This window comes from Galeopterus variegatus, unplaced genomic scaffold (genome assembly GCF_000696425.1).
Source record: "Galeopterus variegatus unplaced genomic scaffold, G_variegatus-3.0.2 Scaffold117, whole genome shotgun sequence".
In the NCBI taxonomy this organism is placed as follows: Eukaryota; Metazoa; Chordata; class Mammalia; order Dermoptera; family Cynocephalidae; genus Galeopterus; species Galeopterus variegatus.
Window position 1 is genome coordinate 615,640 of NW_007726228.1, and position 27,063 is coordinate 642,702.

Consider the following 27,063-nt stretch of genomic DNA (forward strand, 5'->3'; position numbering starts at 1 on the left):
AATCTGGAATCCAAGTCATCTGATTCCCCTACCAGGAGCTGGATCTATCATGGATGTGGCTAAAGTTGGTGACAAGGTGATCTTAGTGGATTTGATGAGTAGTTCTTCAAATTCTTCTATTACCAAACATATTTTCTCCTTATCATCTCTTATGTTTGTTCCTTTGGCATAAGGAAATAATTGAACTAGATCAAATAAGTGGGTTGGTAACTCATTAGTCAACATAATCCTATCATATAAGTGTGCATCTTGGGAATCAATGGGATTTATGTGTATAACAAAATTGAATTGGGTATCAAAAATCATAGGTTCTGTTTCTGGTTCTGCCTTTAGCTACCTATATTATACTAGTGGAAAATGCTTTTTTTATTTCTGGACGCTGTTTATTTATGTATAATGCTAAGTCTTAGGGAATACTTTTTTAGTCTGTCTATGCTATGCATTATATGACTTATGAAAACATGGATAACACAAGTCATTTCTTGGCTTGAAATGAAGATAGAAGGCTGTGCTTTGTTAATGAGCAGAGTTTAATAATATTTGAATAAAAATGTGAGGAAACTGGGCTAATAAAAAAATTATGAGGACCAATTACTTAGAGCTTATACTATGTCTTGTGTTGACATGTGCTATCTTAGTTAATCTGCTTGACATCCTGTTCATAGTTACTAATCTCTGATTTTACAGAAAGGCAAGCTAAATATTAGGTATTCCTAAATAACCTAACCAAGATTACACAAGTAGTAAGTAGTAGTGCCGAAGTGTGTTAGTAAGTGTAGACAGGATAGAACCCAGATTTCACTGTCACCAAAGCTATATTGTCTCTCTAAATAGAATTCCTGGGGCATGTATTTTGCTACATCCTGTATTCACGTAAAGGAAAAGGGAGATATAGCTCATCATGCTCTTTCTTTTCTGAGATAAGAAAACTATGTGGGCAATGTCTGTGAGTAAGAAGCTGTGAGCAACACATTGAGAGTCTCAACAGTTATAATGAAAACTGGAGGGAGAGAGAAATCGACTGAAGAGATTGACCTAGAAGTTCACTAGAAGTAAAAAATTGCTTGAGAATCTATTGAAAAAATGGGGATATTGACCTGGAGAAGAAACAACTCAGGAGAAATATGACCACTTCCTGCAAATATCTGTAGGGTTGCCATGGGGAAGATGAAGAGCATCATATTCAGTTTGACCCAAAAGCATGAGTAGGACCCACAAAGAGGGGATGCATCAAAGTGCATAAGAACACAGAGCGAGACAGACTAGAATTTAACCTGGAGACTAAGGGAAGTAAGTGTCTCAAGATTTCCAAACCTAAATCCCCACATGCAAAATGGCAGTAAAAATACCTGCCTCTCAGTGCTGCTGGAGGAACTAAGGGATCAAATAGACATGAAACGTGTAATGCAAAGTGTTTGGCACAGAGTAAGAATGAATTAAATGTAGTTCTTCTCCTTCCTGCAATGTTCTTGCTTTATACTCCTTAATCCTTCCCCTCTTCTGCCCACTCCTCCTCCCCTCTCTCTTTTTTCCCCACATCTCCTGTCCTTTCTCCTTTCCTCTCTTTCATCCTACTTGTTTCTCTCCTACTTTTCCTCCTTTTATGGTGAAAATCACATATAACCACCAAAGTGAAATAACTATTGATCCACAAGCACAAAGTTTTAAAAATTCTGGTAAATAGCAGCATTCAATTTTGGAATAGGCTGTTTCAAGTGGTAGAACACCCCATCATTACCATCAGTATCATTAAGATTTTTTAAACCCAGAGGAAGAATGATGTAAATGAATATCGTAGAGTGTTGAAAAAAATAAAAATAAACCATCATAGTTTAGAGAGTAAAACATTTATGACAATTTATATTCTCAATAGAATTTTAGTTACTGAGGTATTGTACAGAAGAATACAAATTATCCCCCACTTTAGAGAAGCTTAAGAATGAATGTCAGAGATAAAAGCTAAGATTAAGCTTCAAGAACCTCCTTTATGTGAGCTCCTTTCATCCCCTGGGAGTAAATGATAATTACTTAGGATTGCTGTATCTTTCCTCTATAACTTCCCCCTCCATCACATATCTCCATGAGAAGTTTTGCCTCAGAATAGGCAAATAGTTTGCATTTAATGGAATATTTTTTCACTGTTTAAAAATGGCCTTAAATGAATATGAGTTTACTAGCTTGAAATATGAAAGAAGGAAATGATAAGGGAAAATATTTAGGTGATTTGGATGTATACAGGGCAGAAAGTGAAGATGACGCGAGATAAGGCTGAGATGTTTATTTGGAGCCAAATTGTGAAGGTTTGTAGTATCTGTAAAAGGAAATATGTTGCCAAAGAAATTTTTAAGCATGACAGTCACACACACATAACAGAGGTTAATGTGAAGGGTGTGGGTCATATCCTGGATTCATAGTCTATCTCTAGCCTCACTAGATGTGGAGGCTTGAGAAATGTGTTTGAGCTCACATTTGATCAGAGGTAAATTAGCATCATGGTTGAGAGATTGATGGGCCCTTGAGTCTGCCTGCCCAGTTCTGAAGCTTGGCTTCCCCATTTGATAATTACTTAATCATGAGAAGGTTTTTTATTATCTGAGTCTCAGTTTCTTCATCTGTAAAAATGGGCATAAGGGAAAACAAACCAGCCTGCAATTCTTAGAGAGGATTAAATGAGGCAAGGAATGTGAAAGCTCTGGTGGAATAGGAACCTTGTTTATGCTAGTTTAATGCCCCCCCACCCCCCAAATAAAATCATTCTTCTCTCAGAGCAGAGAATTGATCAGAAGGAGGCAAGACTGGAGAAGAGAACTGTAGTTGAGAGAGATGCAAGTTCAGACAAAGACCAGAGCTATAGGAATGTATAAGGTGGACAGTGAATTTGAGAGATAGTATAATCAGGACTTGTATTTGGCTTTATAGGCGATTTGGGGAACAGAAGGCCACTGACAGAGGACAGAGGCTTTTATCCTGTATTACTGGGGCATATGGTGTCTTAAAGATGATATGGTTGGGAAAAAGAAAAGTTTTATCAAACGGTTTTAAACAAATGAGGGAAAAAATTGGAAGGATAATGGTGTATCACAATCCAAGGAAAAGTTCAACAGCCATGCCAGAGAAGTAAGGCAGTTCCAGGATAAAAACAGTTGTTCATAATCTACGTTAGTGCTCTGCTGTAAATATGACTCATTCCCCCGTCTGCAAGTATCTCATGTCTTATTTGAAGTTATTAGAAGAGATGGACTGATAAGCCATTGGCTAGACAGCTATGTCTCTTCTTGATCCAGGTATGGAGTCTTATGAGAGGTGGGAGGAATTATCAGAGAAGAGTAAGGCATCTAGTAAAGGTGGTGATGTTACAAATTTTGAATAAGGAAATGATGGCAAAGAAACAGAAGGAGAGAAATGGAAGTGACGTGCCTATACACGTTCTACAAAACCATGAAAGTTCAGACTCGGTACTTGATAGCTGCCTTGGCTTTCACAGCTGACGCTTCTCTTATTTACAAAATCATATTTATTTGATCCTAGTTAATTCACAATGTTCACCTTATGAGGAATTCTCCACACTCACAAATGGGGAACTGAAATAACCCAGCAGGTGGATATGAAATTACTCTAAGTGAGAAAATCAAGGAGATGTTCTAAATCTCCAGCTCACATAGGTATGAGTTATGTCTTATGTATAAGAACAATCAACAAGTGGAGTTGCTTGAAAGCTGATGTGTGATCTGTTAACATAACCCAGACCCTCAAAAGAGTCAGTGTAATTACCTGTGTTTATTCATATTTCAGAATTTAAATTCACCGGGATCTGGGATAAAGTGATGTGACTAGCACTCAACAGGGGTTGTTCACCTTGTCATAGCTGGCTTCTTAAACAACTTGCTTAAACAGATGCTCTTGCCCTCAGGTCACAGTTTGATTTGGAAAAAAAAATACACACACACACACGCACATAAGAATTACAGACAAAAGCAATTGCAAAAAGGAAAAGAAAGTCGCAGCCATTTACAGGTCCACTTAATAGGCTTTCTGAAATCAGAGGTTCATGTTGGCTGAGGCAGAACTCATCAGGAACACAGCTGAGGTGGACAATGTTGCATAAGTGAACCTTGACCGATGACACAGTAGGCGCACCCAGCAAAAAGTTCTGTGATTTGTACTGAGTTTCTCATGTAAAGAACTTGGAATTCTAGGAAAAGCACCAAGTGTTTTATCAGCAGATAGAGCCTTCAGTCCCAGCACTGCCATTAATTTCCTTGGGTGATTATTTGTATGTTTCTAAACCTCAGTATCTCCATTTGTTAAATGCTGGCAGTCATAAAGAATTGTTTCAGAGAGTTTATCTGAAGAATGCATGAAATGATGCATGTCTAGATGTTTTGAAATTATAAAATGCTACATAAATACTAAGTGTAATTTTCAGTGTTATGATAAAAGCTGTAGCTAAAATGAACATACCTGTTTGCCAGGTAAGCACCACACTTTCATACTGTTCTGTATAAATATCTACCATCATCACTATCTATGCATACATAGCTTCAAATGCATTCATGTTTCTTGCTGTGATTGGCATTGTATAAACACTTTGCTAGTGTTGTCTCATTTAATCCTTACAAGGTACTATGACCTAGTAGGCATCATCCCCATTAGAAAGATGAAGAAACTGAGGCTGAGAGAAATTAACTCTTCCAAAGCAAGAGGCAGATCTGGAAATAAAAATCAGGTCTGTTTAGGGCCAAAGACTATAGTCCTCATCATAATGTCAGACTTTTTTCCTGCTCAAGTGCCAGGAAGTCCTCTTTGGTATTGCAAATCAAAAAAGACTTTTTCTTCCTTTAGACCCTAGTCAAACTTTGCCTTGAGCAATTGTATTCAACTAGGTAATTTTCTAAATACCTCTGTTGACAAGCCACCTTCTGAGAGGAGTAGCTACAAAGATAAGAAATGTACCTCTTTATTAGATAGCACAAGCTGTGTCACATTGTGTGAGCAAACATTCCTAAAATTATCAGTGGCATATCATAACAAAGTTTTTCTCTTTCTTTCTCTTGCTACATATCTAGCTGCACATGCGTTGATGTTGGACTCTGTTCCGTGTAGTCCCTTAGGTTAAGTCTTAATCTGTGTCTTTTTTTTTGAGCTTTGTTGAGGCAGAGAAACAGGAAGAATGGGAAATCATACATGCACTCTTCAATCCTTTACTGCTTCAACTGAGAAGTGACACACATTTTCGCTCATGTCTTAGTTGTGTGGTGCTGCCTAACTGCAACAAGGCTGGAGGACTTAGTGGAGCAAATGGAATGTCTCTGCCATATGCCTGCCTCAAGGACTCATAGTCCAATGGCATTTTCTAGAATATAAGAGTCAGAAGGACAGTGAGTTTTATCTCTTGTTCACTGTCATACCCCAAGCACATAGGACAGTAAATGGCACATATTCAATACTCTGTAAATATTTGCTAATTAAATTAACTTCTGTAGAGAGACACACTAAGTTATTATAATTATTTGTATTCACATATTTTGTCCTTTACTAGACTGTGCAAGCTTTGAGGGAATCACTTACCTTATATATCTTCATCTTCAATGCCTTTTGCCACCTAGAATAGCATTTCACACATAGAAGAAAATGAAAACACGTTTATTGATTAATCACATAATGCACTTCTGAGTATCTGTGGGGTGGTTATGATCCTTTCCACCTTGTCACAGTGTACTTGGAAATGTGTGCATTATAAATTCAATGACAATGTGTAATTCAATACATGCTGTTCACACTCTGCCTTGAAGTGGTTAAGGGATATTACTATTCCAACTTTGGCGATGAAGAGAATATGGCTTTCTCTGATCCTTCCTCCCTTTCTTCTTTTTTTTCCCCTTCCTCTCTCTCCCTGGCTCTCTCTCTCTCTCTGTGTGTCTTCCTGTCTCTCTCTGCTCCTTTTCTGAACCTTCCTTCTTTCCTTCCCTCCCTCCTTCCTTCCTTCCTTTCCTCTTTCTTCCTTTCTCCTCTCTCTCTCTCTCCCCTTTGAATTGGCTGAATGGTCTTGGTCAAATAACTTAACTGTATTTGGTTTTAGAGTAAATATTGTATTAAATAGTACAGAGACAGTGCTGAGTGTCCAAAGGGACTGTTTAAAGTTTTAAATTAGATATTGTATATAAAGGGTCCAGTACCTTTCCTATGGGAAGTATACAATAAATTATAGGAGAGAAATAAAAAGAAAATACTGATGATCACTTCTGATGTGACTTTGGGAGTCAAAGCATCCTGTTCAGCTGTGAGTAAGGGAGACGTCTTCCCTCAGTTTGATTCTATTTCTGTATCTGCTCCTTTTACAGTAAGAGTCTAGTCATGTCTCCATTTTCAAAATCAGATACAATTAACATCTACAAGGAACCTATGACACTAATGTGTTCAGCTGTAAGTAAGACAACCTTCCTCTCACAAATAGCAGCTTAAACAAATTAAGGGTTCATTTTTATTTCACCCAAAAGGAATCTAGATGTTGACAGTACTGGGTTCACAAGGTCGTCAGGGACCTAGGCTTTGTCCAGCTTTTAACTCTACCAACTTTGGGGTGTATTTATAACTTAAAAAGAACTGCTGGAACTTCAACTGTAAAGTCTATCTTCCAGGAAGAAAAGAGAAAAAAGATATAGAAACCCTTTAAAAATAATTTTGGAAGCCCTTTTTAATACCACACACTTACATTTTATTGACCAACCACAGCAACATGGTAGGGTAAAAAATGTTCTAATTGAAACTTTTTATTGCTCTCCTCTGATCTCCTAAATTAGTTTTTTTACTATTAGTAAGGAAAAATGGAAGGAAGAATTTTGGGTAGGTCACAGATAGCCTTTGCTACAGTGACCATTCTCCATTCACTGAGTCAATGCTTATTTTTGGCTATCTCTTATCTGCATCTTGCTGGGTTGCAGAAGTGACTATAGCAGACATCATCTGCCCTTACTTTAAGACAAGGACAGATAATAAAGGATCCAGGTTAGGAGTAGCAGGTACAGAAGATATGTGGCATATGGTCAGGATGTAAATACCAGAAGTGAAGTTCCAATAGATTCAGAAGCCAGTAGCCAAGTTACTGCTGGAATCCTGGTGATCACAGGAGAGTACGAGGTAGAAGGGGCAATGAAAAGTGCCCTACCAGATTTCAGACACTTTTCCTAAGCTTAAATCCCCCATCCTAAATCCTAAAGTGGTTTTCCAAAGGGCAAATTACAATGATAAATCTAATCATGCTATTGCCAAGTATGGTTTTATGGTAGATTGGGTTACTGTTCCAAATTCCTCATTCATTCTCTGTAGTAGAACTATACCTCCATGCCCTTTTCCAAGTGACTTTCCCATGCCTCTCACCAGAGTAGGTGGAATGTATTTCCTACTCCAGTGATGTGCTTGACCATATGACTTGATTTGGTCACTGGGATGTCCACAGATGTAATGTGAGCAAAGCCATTAAGTGTGTTAATGTGATTTGCCTTATCCTCTCATGCTTCTGCCATCTGCCATAAGAACATGCCCTGAGTAGCTGTTGGTCACAGAGTGAGGAAACATGTTGAGCAGATGTGAACCTACATATAGCCAAGAGCCAACCCCAGTCAATCAGAGCAGAATTACAGCTGACCCATAAGTTGAGAAATAAACTTGTTGTAAACCATTAAAATGTGAGATTGTTTATTACATAGGGTTAGTATAGCAATGTACAGTGCTCTTATTTTCTTTTTATATCTTATTTAATGCTTGTTACAATCGTGCTTGTCATATTTATTTTAGAGATAAGTTTTTAAGGTTATTATAAGTTACACAGTTTAATCGAAGGCACGGAGCTAAAAGATTTAGAAGATCAGAAATACGCTGATGCTTGCTGGCCTCTAAAGCTTGTATCTTTCTAGTTTCCTGAGCTATTACTTTTTTATGTCTTGTCCACCTTTTCTCATGGGGTTGTTATGATAATCACATAAGGGATGCACTGAAAATATTTTTGTCCAGCATAGGAAATCTGCAGTTTTCAGTTTATGAGTTTCAGGTGGGTCTAAATCTGCGCCTAGCCTTAGGGTTGAGGAAGTAACACAAGCTTGACCAATCAGAATACTAGAGATCTCTGGATAAAATGACCGGTTCAGGGATGGGCATATGGGCAAAGCCAAAAACCTGAAACTACTCCCAAAGATCCATTTCTTTCTGAGATAGTGGCCACTAAAGCACAGGTAAGCCTGTGGCTGCCACAGCCATTTTTGTCACCACAAGAGGAAAACCTGCTTGAGAAGGAAGCTACACAAAGAAAACCACAGCTGAGAAACCACTCCAAAGACAGAAAAAGACCAAGCTGTGATGGTATCAGAAACTCTGGATCCAGCCTTTCCTGGAGCTGTATCTGTTCTTCGATAGAGGATATCAGTATTGTGAATTTCCTATTTTTGTAGATTGCAGTTGAGAGAAAGCAGACTATTACAGGGGATATGAATGAAAGCATCATAACTACAGACTTTCCAAATATAGCTGACCCTTAAACAAAACAACATGTGTATGAATTGCAGTGGTCCACTTATAAACGGATTTTTTTAAACAACCTCGGATTAAAAATATAGTATTCTCAGGCACTGAAAGGCAAATACTACATGATCTCACTCATATGTGGAAGCAAAAAATAAAATTGATATTATAGAAGCAGAAAGTAGAACAGTGGTTACTAGAGACTAGGAAGAGGAGTGGGGGGCAGGGATGAGGGGGAAATTAGGAGGGGCTGGCCAGTGGGTACAAAATTACCATTAGATAGAAGGAATAAGTTCCCGTGTTCTGTTGCACAGTAGGGTAACTATAGTTAGCTGTTAAGTTTTGTATATTACAAAATAGCTAGAGGAGAGGCTTTTAAATGTTTTCACCACAAAGAAATGACAAATGCATGAGGTGACTGATACATTAACTACCATGACCTGATTATTATATAACGTACATTATGTATCAAAACTTCAGATAGTTTCCCATAATTATGTATAATTACAATGTGTCGATTTAGCTAAATAATTAAAAGCAAAAAAAAAAATGAAATACAGTATTTGAAGGATGTAGAGCCTGTGTATATGGATGACCAGCTTTTCATATATGGGGCTCCACAAGGCCAGTGGTGGGACTTGAGTATCCTTGGATTTTGATATATGCTAGGGGTCCATGTACCAATACCCTGCATATACCAAGAGACAACTATGTGACTATTTATATGTGTGTATGTGTATACTGATATCTATATCTCTATGGATTTGACATAAAGTGCATTAGAAATATGGTGAGCCCATGAACTTACTATGGAGTTAAAGAAAACGTCCTTGGAATCAGACATTTTAGCTACCATTTACTGCTTCCTGCTTCTTAAAATTCTTGTTTATAAATGTAGCCAGGTTAATTAAAGGGTTGATGTTGCTAGAGTTTGATTAATCAAAGATTCTTTGTAATTCTCCAATTCTGCTTACTTTCTAAAGGGCAACAAAAATTATTCATAACAAAGGTAATATTTGGCATGGGCATTCCCGCCCCATCCCCCAAATAAAAAATCCCTGAATACCCTTGTCTGTAAACTTACAGAGACTTTATATTTGGCTACAATATTTTAAATGCTTCTGCTGGGTACAGCTCAGTGATCATCTCTACTCTTGAGTAAACCAAAGACAGCTCTGTGTGTGGGGAAAGCATAGTGTATTATTGGTGACACATTCCCTACTGTTTTAATTTCACATGTCATACAGCTGGTCACAAAAGGATTGCTTGATGATGTGGTGCCCTCCCTTTTCTGATTTAGAACAACCTGCTTCCACTTAGTTCCTCTCTCCCAGAACCTGTTGTTCTACATGAAACCCCTTTATCCAGATGTCATATATTGCCAAGAGGTGGGGGTCATGGTGGACAATAGCAGGATGTACTAACTACCAGGAAAAAGATACCACCTTCTGTATAACGTTATTTGCTAGAATTGTTTTGGACCACTGAGAAAATAAGGCTAGAGTGTTTCACTAGAATAGGAAATAGGAGAGACTGGAAGAGAACACAGAATCTAAGCAAGGAGAGGAAAAGCGGTCATTCCATATACTTGAGGACTCATCCTTTCAAGTCACCTTGAAGAAATGGAGACAGTGAGATGTGTAAGAAGTGCAGCTTAGTTTAGTACTTATGGTTTAATAAACACAGTAACACGGTTAGTAAATTGGGTAGCAAAGATTCAAACTTGAGTCTGTCTGACTCCACAACATATGTACTTGATAGCTGAATCACATACATCTATCAATTATTCCTAGTTATAATTTGGAGTTCAAAATAATTATTTAAATTATTTAAAATTCTCATTTATTTCAAGTGAAAGCTTTTTAGATATTTCTACTCATTTTCAGGTTTCTGAGAGTACTCTCTGTGCTACTCCCGATCATTTACTATGTATCTTTGAAAATGCAGTTTATGTGTTTACTATTATGTGGATATGATGATGATGGTGATGACCCCTACTCCTGTCATATATTTAATAAGTAACTGCTTTGCACAATCTCTGCTGTCTCTGGTGCTTGGGATACAGAAGTGCAACAATAGATTGAAATATCTTCCTACATGGAGCTTGCATTCTAGTGGAGGGGGATAGATAATAAACAAAACAAATGAATGCATTATGGTATGTTAGAACAGAATAGCTGTAAGGAGAAATATAAATAAATACACAGCATGTTATCATGCTGTTAGTCAAATACTTCTGTTACTTTCTACTTCTAGAACAAGTGGGAGGATTTCACTTGCTAACTCTTATGATCCTGGCTAATGAATCATTTGCTGATGTAGTGTGTGTTGCTTCCAGGCCAGCACACTCAGCTGCCCAAGTGTGAGTCCCCAGAGCTCTTTCCTTCATCTTGCATGAAGGAAACCAGCAAAAATCAAGAAGACCACTGCCCTCTCATTCTGGGTCTCTTAGTGACCAGAGTCAATCTTGATGAGCAAGTCAAATGAAAGCAAAAGACAATTTGTTCTTTTCATCCACAAAGGCTTGAGAGTTTTTATTTTTTTCATTGCCTTTCAAGAACAAAAATATCTTGACTGATGTATGTTATATTATAGACACTATACAATACATATGATGTACATTGCACAATTTAATCTCTAAAACAGTGCTGCAAGATATGTATTATTTCCATTTTATGTGGACATTAAAAATATCAAACAGTATTCAAGTTACCTATTGCTGTATAACAAACAATCCTAAGACGTAGTAACTTAAAACAATTTATTATTGTCTCTCAAGGTTCTGTAGTTGGTTTGGTATCATCTGGGCAGTTCTCCAGTGGGGACTCCTGTGTTATTGCAGTCAGGTGTTATCTAGTACTGCAGTCATCTGAAGGCGTGACTTGCCTGTCTCAAGCACATGGCTAAAAACAGATGCTGGTTTGTGGCTGGGGGATTATCAGACTTGTCAACTAAAACTTCTGCAAGTGGCTTGTTTGTGTGACTTGGGCTTTTCAAGCACATTGGCTGGGTGTTTGAGGAAGGATTCACAAGGCACAGGAAAAAGCTTTAGATCTTATTATGACCTAGCCTTAAAAGTCCAAGAACATCACTTCCACCACATTCTATTAGTAAAGCAAGTTGCTAAGGCCAGCTCAATTTCAAGGGGAGGATAATTAGACATAAGTCTTAATATAAGGCATAACATTCTTGCACAGAAAGGGAAAAAAAGGGCAGTGGCCTAGTCCGGAGTCTTATGTGTTAATGTGCAATTTTTAATATTTTAATATACAATCTTTTTTTTTTATTTTGGTGATCTTAAAATATGGAAGAACTCAAAATTCCTCATTTACCTTATGAAAATAATCCACTTGTAGGGGTGGGGATTGAAGATGGGCAGGGAATGGTATTTGATATCCTGTTTGTAGGTCAAGATAGGCTAGATTACGTGTGAAAGTAAATCAGCCCCAAACCACAGTTTTAACACAATAAATTTACTTTTTGTTCACATTGCATGTACAAAATTGGTCAGAGGAGAGTCTGGTAATTGTAGTCACTGAGGGATTTAGACCAATGGAATTTCATTCCATCAGACGGTGCCTCTGATGTGTTTCCAGCATCAATATAACTGCAGAAGGAAACTCAGTTCATTGCAGTCTAAATCATAAAGCTTCAACCTGGGAGTGACAAACGTCATTTTGCTATACTCTGTTGGCCAATGCAAGTCATATGGCCCTGTCTAAATTCCTGCCATGGGCCTAGAAAGTGTATCAGAATGTTTGGAAATAGCTCTAGTACTTCTACAACATGTCATATGAATTTCTATACATCAGGACCAAATTGAATTTACAGAAAACAGGGAACTTGGAAAACACCTCTATCTGCTGGGTTTCACACCTGTTTCAATGTTCATTACTTTTCAAAGGCTGTCACATTTGCAGAGTGTAGTAGGCACAAAAATTGCATTAATATTTGATATCTTATATAACTACATAGCTGTATGAGATTATATAAAGTTGTACAAGTTTATATGTGTAAGCAATATGTGAAACTTCACATACTTATTATATTTTTTGATTTTTTTTTAATTTTGCCATTTCAATTTAGGAGGAAGAGTTATTATTTGCTCTGATTTGTCAATCAGAATTAAAAGGTCACAAAATAAAATAGTTGGTTCAAGGTTGCAGTGCAGTTCTTTGATCCCCAAACCAGGCACTGCCTTCAATACCAGAGATCCTGTACTTGGGGTCCTACTACAGACTTAAGTATTCCATGAAGCCTATAAAACTGCAGCACTGTGTGTGTGTGTATGTGGCAGAGGGGGGCCGGGCAGTTGGTATGTGTCTGTGTGTGTTCTTGGGTGGTTTGTATTTACTATACCGTGCCATGCTGCAAACAATTAATAGGCACATGGACATTTGAAATTGGATTATATTGATTTACGTGCTTCCAATAGATGATGTCTGTCTTTGCTTACTAAGAGTGATGCACAGTTCAAAGAAGGACATTGTGGAGCTTCCTACACCTTCTGAAAACTCACAGATTTCACACCTGGGCTCCGTACTGAGTCATTTTTTGCTGTTTCTTGCTATAGAGTAAAAATTGAGGCTTCCTTCACAGGAAGCAACGAACAAGACATTTCATGTTTGTAGTGCCAAGTCCATCATTTGCAGTTTGGCTCACATCTCAGTAGGTAACAAAATTTCCTGATGGCCTGAAGAAGCTTCTATGAGTACTCAGGCCCTTGTCCACTTATTTCAGATCACTGGTTCATTTCCATTAGGTAACAATTTTAATTTAAAATCTTTACTTACACTCATCAGGACCTTTTAAACTTAATTTGCAAGCAATGATTTGTATATATCTAAAACATAGATTCATATCACTTTTTTACTAAACACCTATTTTATGCAATACAGCAATACAAGAAGTTACAAGCACAAGGCATGAGTCATTCCAGTCTTGCACACAAGTGATCTAAACATTAGCACGTATAAATAAATATGATATAGAATAGTTGAATCTCTCTGTTTCTGCTAGCTCTGTGACCTAATTTGCTTAAGTTTCAGTGACTTCAGCTATACATAAAATGAGAAAAGTGAGAGCTATTATGAAGTTATTATGAAGATCTTTTAATATAACACACTCAAAATATCACTTCAAATTAAGGGTAACACAGGTAAACATACAGAGATGAGGGTGAAGTGCATGACCTATTCAGGTAGTGAATCTTGAATATAATAAGATGACTATAAAGAAGTTGTAAGGAAAAGGGAGGCTAGAGAGAGAAACTGTGATATTAAGTCTCAGACTTATCCATTTGGATTTTATCCTGAAGCCAAAAGAAAGTCAATATACAATTGAGAAAAAATTAGAAAGAGCATAATCATATTTTTTAAACTTTTTATTTTGAAATAATTTAAGACTTGATGAGAAGTTGCAAAAATTATATAAAGAGTTTCAATGCCCTTCATCCAGCTTCCCCTAATGGTTACATCTCACATAAGCATAGTCCAATGTCAAAACCAGGAAAATGGCATCTGTGCAACACTGTCAGATAATCCACAAATGTTATTCAGGTTTCACTGTTTTTAAAAATAATTAATTCATTTATTAATTGACAAATAAAAATTATATATATTTATCAAGGAAAACATGATGCTTTGAAACATTGTAAAATGGCTCAAACTAATTAACATATGTATTATCTCACATACTTATCATTCCTTGTGCTGAGAACACTTAAAATCTACTCTCATAGTGATTTTCAAAATTCAGTAGATTGTTATTAAATATAGTTACCATGTTGTATGACAGATTTCTTGAATTTACTCCTCCTGTCTAATTAGAATTTAGTATCTTTTGACCAACATCTCCCCAACTCCACTCCACCCCCTTAGTTTCTGGTAACCACCATTCTACTCTCTACTTCTTTAAGTTCAACTTTTTTTAGGTTCCACATATAAATGAGGTCATGCAGTATTTGTCTTTCTGTGCCTGGCATATGTCACATGTCACTTAACATAATAAAACCTATAATTTGTGACAACATAAATGAACTTGAATCTGGAGAATATTATGTTAAATGAAATAATGTTTCATTTTAAGAATGCTTTATAAATAAAACAATACAATATGTAACTTTTTGAGACTGGCTTTTCTTTTTTCACTTAGCATAAGGTCCCTTAAATCCATATACTTTTAAATGGGCCAGGTTATTCCATTTTGTGGATGTATCACAGATTATTCATCCATTAGTCCACTGAAAGAAATACATTTGAGTTGTTTCCAGTTTTATTACAAATAGATCTGAGATAAAAATTCACTTATAGGTTTTTGTGTGGACACATTTTAATCAGTTTAGAAACAAAATAGGAAAAAATGCTTAGACTTTTTGAAGAAGTAGGTCTTTAAAGACAAGAGAAACAATCATGTATTCTTGTCCTAATCCTTTCAACAGTGGGGTGCCAAAGTAGGGCAGTGGCAGAGGGGATAGAAAAGGGAGTTTGGGAAAAGGCTATAAAGATTGCGGAATTAACTGATTTTAGAGATTCCTTAGATGTGAGTGGTGGTAGTTAGGATGTTGTGTAGACAAAGGTAGTTTGAAAATTTCTACATGGAGAATGTGATGCTGATCCTGCATCAACTAAGAGATTTAAGAACAAGTTTGTATGTAGATGTAGTAAACGAGTCAATTTTCGTTCAACTGAATAGGAGAGTAGGGGACATACATGTGGAAATGCACAGCTGGCATTTGGAGATTTGAATCTAGTACTCAGCAATGAGATCAGTGCTGGTAATATAGATATATGAGTCATCACCATGAAAAGGATAAATTCAGCCATTGTAATAAAGAAGATTGCTAGGGAAAAGAGGAAACATTACAATAGTATGATATAGGATATGATTTGAATATGACTGTTTCTAGACCCGATTACAAGAAACTCTAGGTTTTATGTATCTAGATGCATAAGATAACCTCGACTGCCAATTTGTGTTCTATGGAAGTTCACAATTCTCTCCAAAGTTCCAACAGATTTCCAAGGGCATATTTTATCATGGTCATCTCTGGAACAAGGTGGGCATGTTTCCACCTGAGCTGTTTTGCTTGATGTTGTGTCCTTAGCTCAGATCGTCAAGCTTTCTTTTGATCCTATCAACCACATACCCCAAACAAAACAAAATAAAAAAAAATAAAAATAAAATAAACAGTCGCAACAGCAAAACTTTTACACAAACCACTCAACATCTATGTAATAAATATTAATTCAGCATTTACTAAAGTGTCTAAATAATTCCTTAGATGCTTTAGCAATAAAACCATACTTAATGTAATCTAATAGTAAGGAAACAAAATTTAAAATTTTCCCTAGCATTTGAATTTTACAGTTCTTTTCCTCTGATATTCCATCGGACCATTGGAGTTTTAAGATTAAATATCCATTTGGGGGACCTGAGAACAGAATAATTTATATCAAAAATGGACTCATAACTAACTAGACTTGTAACTTATAAAACCCAATGAATTTCTAGGATTCTCTTCTTTGTAATGTGCACAACATCTAAGTCACTTGTGGTAAAGGGTACTTTGGGGTAAGATCACATTTGTAATGGGGAAAACTTTGAAAATTAGAAGTGACCCAAAATGTTACTCTTCTTTACCACAAATAGAATAATGATTTAATTTCTTCATTCCATAATCATTTACTCTATATCTGTTACATTCTAAAACACAAAATATTCATGTGATTTTCCCCCTTAAATCACTTTGATGCCTTCCCATTAACCTCAAGATGAAGTAAAAAATTATTATGATTCGTAGGGCCATTCCTGACCTGGCACAGGTCTACCTAATCAGCCATGCTCTATGACCAGCTAACCATGCTCTCTTCCCACATGACACTTCCTGAAACACTCCTCCCTCCCTTCTCTTTACCTTATCCACCAGGACACTGCTTCATCTGGCTTGTATCCGTGACATTCTTTAAAGGGGCTCCTGCTCGGGTTCCTTTTTAGAGGTAGTGTCTATCCTTTCAATTAGTGGACTCTGAATACAAGAGGCATGCACCTCATTCTTGCTTACTGTATCTCTAGTATTTAAAACATTGGTTACAGAATAAGAATTTGTAGCCCATTTTTAAGAAGCGTGAGAAGTATAGAGATGAAAGAGACATGATTCTTCCTTCATGACATTTATAGTCTGCTGAATAACTTTTTAAAAAGAAAGACTTATTTAATTTTTAGAAGAGCCTCAGTTTGAGGTTTGTGCTTTCTTTACAATGGTTTGGGTGTCCTCTTAATGGATGGGTCTGTGTGGCTCCTAGGTCACTTGGAAACTTGCTGTTTGACACTGTAGACTCTATAATAAAAATTTACTCTAGGTACAAAGGAACTGGGTTAAATGCCTGTGGTAGAGTCTAGCAAAGACAGAGCCCAGATTTATGGGGCAATGTTTACAATGAAGAGACATGGCCTATTTTTATTTGATCTGCACCATCCAAAAAGAAAATTGGAATTATAATTAAAGCAGGGGAAATGATAACTTAAGCATTGATTTTCCCATAAATGTGCCAACTCTCAGAGCAGTGGCTGTTCCATATCCTGCTGTATAACTTTAGATGAATGAAACCTTCTTCTTCAATAAGTCAACTTACACCAGAGTGTGTAAATTTCAACTCGCATGCCCTGATGACTCATCTTTATAGCTGAGATACTGTTCAGGGTTTGAATTAATGAAAGAGACCCTTAGAAAAATCAGAAAGAAGTATTCTATTGGGGCCAGCAGTTTGCCATTAGAGATTCTTTATAGATCCACCTGTGATAAACACTCAGCCCCATCACTATTTTAGATTTCCCCTATCTCTTATGAAGATTAAACACAAAGGAATTACCATTTATCTGTAAAGGTGAAATTTATACCACCTATAATCCTTTAATAAATAGATATATCAACCACCACATTAATACAAAAGTGCAATCTGAATGCAGAAGGCCATTATATTTGCTTACTGTCAGACATAAAGCTGCAGTTGCTAGTCATGCATGATTTTAATAAGGTTTGATAATATGCTATCAGTTGGTGGGAGATACAGATTGAACTCTTATAGATTTTGGGCTTCAGCTTCCAAATAATCAATCACGTCAAGATATGAAAATCATTTCATTCCCTTCAATTGAAAAGAAGATGTGATTTAAAATGTCAGCCTTTGGATATATGAGTAGGATTTTTGTAATCAATCATGCAGAATAAACCATCTTACTTAGTAGCTCTTTTAAAAAAGAGAAGCTTTAGGAGAAAAAAAAATAAGCCTTTATTTTATTTGTTTATTTTATTTTATTTTTATTTTATTTTAATTTTATTTCATTTTCTTGGCTTAATGTGGTTAAAGCTCATGTATCATATGCATGTAAAAAGCAAAGACTAACATAGACCTGGGTTTTTTCACTTGCTTCTTCTTTCAGTTCAGTAACCTTGGCAAGGAATTGCATGGATTTGGAAGACCTTAAGTCACAGGGCACGGAAGAGCAATATCATCTATTGTATCTGAGTACTTTCAACCATGACTTAGAATCTGGTTTCCGACCCAGGTGACCTGACTTTTTTTAGAACCATCTGCCTGGATTTGGTCCAGCTCTGTCATTGCCCGGCTGGGTCACACATGGCAAGACTATAAACATGAACTTCAGTTTCCCTAGGTCACAAGTGTAGGAAAAATCTCTAAACTTGAGTTTTGGTTTCCCCATCTGTGATCAGGTTAATGACATCTATTCATACTCATGTACATTATCATGTCAGAAAATAGATGTAAGAGTGCTTTGCAAATGGAAACTCGGGAATTCTCTACAAACATACATGTTTATCATCATGGCTAGACCAAAGAATGTTGAAAGATTCCAGTTTTACTTCTTGGCAAACCATAAGGAAACAAGTATGTTCAGCTAGACTGAAATCACACTCAGAGCAGGGCTTGTCAGAGAAAATTGCCCTTACTCTCAATAAGTGAATTTAACTCTAAATTTTGCTTATTTGATGTGTGCCTTTAGATATGTCACCTAATCTCTCTAAACTGTAGTTTCCTTACAAGAAAAAAAATGATTTGGTTCATATCATCTCTAAGGTTCTGTCTAGCTCTAAAATTTGGTGTTTTCTAAGATTAATTATGAATCCTGGTATAAAGGCAGATCATAGCTGAAACGCATTCTTTCCATGCATAACACAAATTCACAATTTGGGCCAAACCTCTCTAACTTGCACACTATTTGGAAAAGTCCAATCAAATTTTGTCATTAAGACTAGTATGGCAATAATGACAAGAAACAGTATATGTGCAACACTTAAACAAACAAAATAATTGTATCTATATTATGTTTTACATAATTTAGTTGTATCCCTGTAGCCCCTTCTTAGTCTAACCTTTTATAGGTTCCTGTTTAAATAGGCCTAACAAAGTATGATGGGATAGAAATCTTTAAGGGACCTACTTTGATGATTCATTGTAAGCACAAATAATTATTTTGTCAACTCTTATGTATTCCTGGATGCTTTTAATGTGCTTTAGAATATTTAAAAATGCTGAATTATTTTGAGGTATTTAAATACTTATACAATTGATTTTTCTATTTATAAAAATAAAAGGACTTTCTTAATTAAGGGAAAGTTTAGTACAGTCCTTTTCTGAATGCTCTTGGTACCAAAATTCATGGATATTGGATATAAAAACAGTTGATAAAAGGTAATTTCATTCCTTGGAAGCAAAATGTAGCATTTGAAAGCACAAACTAAGATAGTCAGTATAGAAAATGTGTTTGACATTTGCTGCCAGCACCCAGAATTTTATATATAGGTATATATAATAGCTTATCTTCTCATCCTCAGCAAATCAACCTTGAAGCTCTGGTTTCTCCTATCTCACTCTGTATGTGCAGAAGAGTACGTGCACGTTTTGCATATTTTCTCTCATTTTGACTGGTTGCCAAAAGTTACTCATATTTTACGAAGCACAGAGAGTAGTATGATAAAAGTTCCCTGCTCCGTCGTTTCCCTGTACTGGGGAGAGATGGGTTTCTCTTTTCCTTCTTGTTCATTAATGATGCATGAAGCTTAGACTTTTAACTCTCTTTCTCCAGTTTTTTCCTCTTTTATTTTTCAGGAAATTCCCACGTTAGTTGACATACATGGTTATATGATAAAGACTCACTAGGGCCTTTTTATTCTCCTGATGTGCTTTCCTAGCAATCTTGGCTCAGCACTGGATGAAAAAGCACTGTCTGTCACTGTAGAATGACTGTTATATCTAGTATATAAATAAATAAATGAAAACAGGAACAGTTTCCAATGCTCTGAACATTTACCAGCCCTCACAATGCTACCATTTGCTCTCACTTCAAGAATGTGGACCCCAATTTTGACCCTTTTTCCAGTCTGCCAAATTAATAGAAAATATTCTAGTGATTTAAGCAAGGGTGGGGTTTGGGATCCTGCTCCAATATTCCCCCTGTGTATTCACTCTCTCCTTCCCAAAACTATTCACTCAGCTTCCAGTCTTTCATAAGTCTTGTCTTTTCTGCCATGTTGCTCCTTCTGCATACCCTTGGTTTGTTTCTCTCTAGGAGATCCCTTATCACTGGAATAACCAGCCATCAGACATTGAAACTCTGCTCTCTCTCTCTCTCTTCTCTCCTGGTGATTTCTTCCAGACCCATGGCTTTAAGCATTGTCTATACTTAGAAGATTGATAACACTCTACCTGCAGCCCTGGGCTCCCTCCTACATGTATCCACTGCTTATTTGGCATTGACACTTAAACAACTACAGGACATTTTCAGGCGGTATCAGTGGTGTATGCATGTGTTCAGATTATCAAGATGTACACATTAAATATGCACATCTTTGTATTATCCCTCAATAAGCTAACAAAAAAAGGTTGACAAATGCAAAACAAAACTCTGAACTCTGATTCCCCACAGTATTTTCCACCTTTATAATCACATATTAATCTTTTCAGTTGTTTAGTGCATATTCCCTGGAATTAGTCTTGAGTTTTCTCTTTCTCTTTAAAGCTCACTTTTGATCGATAAGCAAACCCTGGCAACTCAGCCATCAAAAATATATTTTAAAACTTTCTCACCGTATTGACCAAACTCAACATTGCCCAAGCCACTATTACCACTTGCCTGCATTATTGCAAGAGCTCCCCAACTGGTCTCGGTACTTAGCTCTCATTCCCATTTGTCTACTTTAAACTTAACCGGTATAATCCTGTGAGACATAATACACTGTGTCACTCTTCTGAGCAAAGCCCTATCACTTTCGTAGTTTATTTACAGTAAAAGCCAAAGCCTTTCAATGTTTTACAGGGCCCTACAAAATTCCCCCTCAACCCACCCAACACACACACTTTTTAAGTTTACCTCCTAGGATTCTCCCTCTGGTTTACTCTTCTGCAGCCACACTGATCTCATCATTCCTTGAAAGTGCCAGGGACAAAGTCTCTCCTGAGCTCTGTGCTGTTGCTGCTCCCTCTGCCTGGAATGCTTTTCCATTGGATATTTACATGGCCTGCTCTCCTATTGCCTTTAGGTCTTTGTGCAAAGTTCACCTTCTCAATGATGTCTTCTTTGACCATTTATTTAAAAATGCACCAAGCCCAGATTTATTTCTTAACCCTTTAGAATGCACACTCCCTGAGAGCAAGTATTGTTTTCTATTTTATTTGGGCTGTATCTCTAGTGCCCAGAATAGCCCAAAACATAAAACAGTTGCTCCTTAAATATTTACTAAAGTAATGAGAGGAAAAGCTAGGAAAGCTATGTTCTCTTTCTTTCTTTGTCATTCCTTCTCAATTGCCTATGGTCATTCCAATTACTCTGTAACTTCTTTTACATTCTGAAATATAATGCTGTCTTTGTACCCTCTAGTCTTTTTCCTGTACCACTGTATAGCCCTCAACTCCTCTTTCGAAAAATAGGAAATATTTTCAACCACATATAACAAAAGTCACAATGGACAGTGGCTTAAACAATTGAAGATTTATCTTTCTCACATAAAAATGTGTCAGAAAATGAGTGTTTGTTAGCACTGATTCAGGAACTCAAAAATATAAGGGCTCTGAGAAGGTTGGCTTGATAAGTCTGCTGGCTCTTGCCTCTTGCTCACAAGATAGCTGCAGCAGCTCCAATCATCATACAACTACATTCAAAGGCAGGAAGCAGCTTTCTATACAGAAAAGAAAGGCATTATTTTATTTTATTTTATGCTTATTCCTCTAAGCAAATAGCAAAAGATATTTTTCAGAATGCCACCTTCCCCCTTACAGATTTACCCTTGTACCTCCTTGGACAAAAATAGGCCCCAAATCTCTGAACAGAAAAGAAGGAAGAATAACTTTTACATAGGCAAAGGATAGCGTCAGCCTCACCTCCTATATCCCTTACTACCTCCTATTTCTTCTTAGGTCTTAATTCCACATTTTTTTTCCTGCTGGATGTCTTTCTTGACTGATCTCCTGTCACGAGCTTGAGCTAAATGCCCTTCTTCTTGTCTCCCACAGGCCCTGAGTTTTTCTTAGTATAATGCTTTAATGCTGCAGTGTTTTTGTATACTCCCTCTCTCTCTGCACACACATTATAAGTTCCAGCATAAGAAAGGATTGAGACTTCTGAATGAAGACTACATTTTGGTTATTCACATTTATATCACATCATATAACACCTATCCATAGAATAAATAAGTATATACATTAATATACATATATTTTTTTTAAATGGAGGGGCTTTCTTTTGATGGGCCTTAGAATCAATTTGAGCATTAAGTAAATGTTTCTAGCACTATTTCAATCCCTTTCCTATGTATCTATAACCTAAACAAATATTAAAACTATTATTATCAAATCTTCTTTCTCCATTTTTTTAAAGAACTTGAAGCTATTACTTAAGTAATTAAATGCATGTTACTAACTTCTTAACTATTATTTGATCACTGTTTGGCACATTTGGGGAAACAAAACAATACTTTGCTGTAGGTAAAGATATAATAAATATCATTTGTTCTCAAGTTATCACACAGACATATTTTTCCTCTACCATGGATATACCAGGACATTATCTTGGACTAAGGAGAGGCAGGGGTGAAGGGTATGGTATCTGCCTGCTTTCAGGGTACGGTGATTCCGGTGATGGAGACAGACACAGCTGCTCATTACACAGATTGATTATTGCTTGAGTAAAGAGAAAGCATTTCAGAGTGAGTTAAGTGTGCATGCCCTGGCAACATCTGCCTGGGGTCAACTTCCAGCTCTGTTTTACAAGCTATGTGATAATGGGCACAATAGCTAACCAACCAAGACTCAGTTTATTTGCCCGTGAAATGGGGATCATACTGAACACCTCACAGGGATTATTATGAGCCTCAAACTAGACACTGCTTTTACAGTGATTAGTACAGTGTCTGCCACACAGTTTGTTACCAATAAATGCTAAAATTTATTATTGTCATTATTATAAACAAGTGACCATTAGATCATAAAATATGTAGTAATCGACTGTAAAAAATTATGTGTTATAGTAATTATAACAAATTAAATTGATATTTTCCTCTTCTAATGTTTGGGAACACATTGCTCTATCTCTCCTACTTCTAAATACAGCTATCCAAAGAGTAGGTCCATTGCAAAGGGAAAAATCAACAAAATTTTATAACGGGTCTCACTTTCTCTGGTTCCCTGTGATGTCAGTACTTTACTTGCCCTGCCTCTTTTCACCATTTAATTCCAGCCTCTCATTTCTAGTAACCATACATTGGTGTGAGTTTAAGGGATTTTAAATCAGAGTTCCTTTCAAAATCAGGGTGTCTTAGAGCTCAGTTGGTCCACTCCCTTCGTTGCGTAGATGAGAAAATGAGCACTGCTGTGACTGGCCTTAGCTTGCAGAGTTGTTTAGTACAAGCAAGAGAGTCGAAACACAGGTCGTCGGAATGCATACTTACTCCACATCTTAAGTTGCCTCGTACTGAATTATTCATGGGAACGAAAAATAGAAACACAGAAGTGGTGATTTGTGTAAGAGGATTGCAGGACCAGGTCAGTTTAGATACCTTTACCATGGGTGGTAGAGATAATACCAGAAGGGCAATGGGAGGTCTTACATATTCTTAATTGTCATCAACTATTTTGCTTCCCACTCAGAACAGGACCTGTGCCTAAACTGATCATCTATTGAGGACAAACATCTTTTTAGGCGAAATAAATAAAAAACAAAACATGGAATAAATTAGTACATTTTATAGAGGGCTAAAAGGCCATATATCTTACTATAAAAAAGAAAGAAAAAAATAGAGGAAGGTAAATAGTATTAAGAAGGCAGGGGGACTTAAGGTCACAGGTTTGAATCTCTGTACCTGTCAGCTGCCAATAAACAAAACAACAACAAAAAAGAACACAGGCCAGGGGAGTCAGAATATAGTCCCTAATCTCAGGAACCTCCCATTTAAACATTTTATTGAGCACTAATTTCTGGATGGTATATTCCTCAAGAATCCGTTTGACCATATATGATTATATATGAATGCATATGAATATATATAAATGTCTACATGGCTAGAAGAAGGACTTTAAGATAATCTGTTTAATCGCCCAGCCAGAATTTAAATTTCTCTTACAGAAGGATTATGAGTTTAGATCAAATAATAGGTAAGAACAATTAGAAAGTTCATGAGTCAATGATTCCTTTACGTATTTCTTGTAAAGGCTATTTACTTGTTAGCTAAAACATGGGCCACTGTTTCAGTTAGAGACATCAGCATAACAAAGGATTGGCTGCAAATGTGGAACATTTCTGTCACGTAAAAACTATCAAAAAACTAGTCATAATGTCTAAAATTCTAACATTACATATGTTGTCATACAAGGCAAATTCTTAATAAAAGCAAATTCTTATTGGAAAAACTCCATTTCTCTTGCTCTCTGTATCACACACACACACACACACACACACACACACACACACACACACACACACACACACGCATGCATTCCAGTTAATCAGCTCTTTGTACAATACTGAATTTGTTTCCTTTTTAAAATTATCACCCCCTGCCAGATTTAATAGTTTATGATTTCCAGCACTAGACTAGATTGATCTTCAGGGTGGCCTCATAAAACATAGTGGGACCAGATGAGTTTGAATTTCTGATAGACGGTGAGTATTTTTCAGTATGTCTCAAATATTGCATGGGTTATATCTATACTGAAATTATTTGCTGCTTGTCTGAAATTCAAATCTAACTGGGAATCCTGCATTTTTATTTGCAAAACTGATAACCCTATGGATTTTAATTTTCTCAGAGAAAATTTTAGTTGAATATTTTTTTTAAAAATTATCAATAAACAATATAGCTGATTTTTGTGTCCCTTTACCAATTCCTCCTTTTATTATTTTTCCTTTTTTGTGCTCTAAACCAGCATGACCATGTAAATCTGAGAGATAATGTTGTATGACTGTCCATGCTTTAATCATTAATTAATATATGTATTCATTTATGCAAGATTCTTTTTGCATGACTATTATGTGTTAGGCACGTGCTAGATGATGAGTTAAATATGTCTGATAAAATGGTAAACTAAATATATCTGAGTCTTGCTTTCATTTAGCTGACAGTAGAATAGGTAAACAATTACCTATTAGGAAAATACCCCAAAGTATGATAATGAAATGTGAACAGGGCACATACCACTAATGTGTGACTGTGTTAACACACAGACTGTTAAGTGGGTAAATCACTGTGTTAACATCCCCTGTAAAATGATGGAAGTGAATTCTCCTTAAAGACTGGTTTCCAAATGCTTGCTGATTTTGCATTAGTGCCAGACACATGGCATGGCATTTCTGGGCATTTTATGTGTGTCAAACACAGTGCTAGACTCAGGACATCATTTAAAACTCAAAGCAATGCTAGGAGACAAATTCAATCATCATGTCAATGTTACAGATTCGGAAGGTGAGGCTTAAAAATCTAAATAAATTGCCCAATTCTATATAACAAGGATGTTGTAAAAGTGGAATTCCAACACAGGTCTGATAATTCAGAACAGGTAGTCTCAAATTCTGTGCTCTGTTCCTTGAATGACTTAAGAAACTTGCTAAGTATTATTGATCCCCAGAGTTTCTGAATCAGTAAGTCTAGGATAAGGTTTGGAGAATATATTTTTAACAAGCTCCCTAGGTGATTCTGATAACAGCAAAATTTGGGTCACATTAATTTAAAATATCATAATTTAACCTAATAAAAATAACTTAGAGCATTATTGTGTAACCTTTCACTTTACAACTGCAAGGTCTTAAGTTTTCAGCTGTAGAAATTTCCTGATATTGGGAGGTGATAGGCAGAAGAGAGAAGGAAAGTATTCAGGGTCTTGAGCACATATGCATCTCAGTTCTTTTTCCAGACTGAATTTTTCCAAGTTTCCACAACAATTTCTCAGATGGTCTGGCTCCAGTGTCCCTTCCTCCTGATTATTCACCTCTAAGATTGTGCCAGTTTATGTAAGCTACTGACAGGTTTAGTATTAAGCATATACCTTGTTTTCATTTTTAACTGACAAATAATAATTGTGTGTATATAGGGTACAATGTGATATTTTAATACATGTATTCATTGTGGAATCATCCAATCAGGCTAATTAGCATATCCCTCACCTCAAATATGTATTGCTTCTTTGTGGGGAGAACATTTAGAACTCTCTTTTAGCTATTTTGAACTATACATTATTATTCTTCCCCGGACACAGCTTTTCTACAGAAGATTAAGAACAAGTTTAAAACATCTGGGCTTGGTTTGTTGCGTCTATAACCTCTGCCAGGGAAGAAGACTACAAGGAAGCAGAAGAGCCTGGGAGAGGAGGCCCCCATGGCAGATACCAACATAGTCATCCCGAAAGGGTAGCTGAGAACTCAGTGCAGAACTGGATGCAGCTGAGGGAGAGGTTTCCACATTCAGGTGGTGGAAGATCCAACAGTTTGATGACAAATAATAAAAGGTCATGCAAAACCATTACTTTCATTCCTTTCCTTTGCTGCTGCTTTTCTCTTTCTTTTTCCTTCCTTCCTTCTTAGCCCTTCCCTCCTTTCCTTCGTGGAGCCCCCTCTGACCTGCCCCTCCTTTCTTTGCTCATTTCCCCAGTGGTGACTGTGTCTCCTCTGGCTTTCTAGGGGCCAGTCTCCCCCTTGGGCAGAACTTCTCAACATCAGAATGAGGTCTAGTTTATCTCTTTCTCCTCTGAGCTTTTTAGTAAGGGCCACAGAAGCACTCGGCGGCCACGGACATCACATCCTCCCTATCGGACGACCAGGTGCCCGAGGCCTTCCTGGTCATGCTGCTGATCCAGTTCAGCATCATGTTCTTTCTTCATCAAATAAATATTTGTTTATTTAACTTTTTAAAACTGTTGTATACTTATATGCAGAAAAGTACACACATCCTGATGAATTTTCACAAAGACATCACACACAGGTAAAACCACCACCCAGATTAGGAAAGAAAATGAATGCCTTGGGTTGAATGTCCCCCCAAAATTC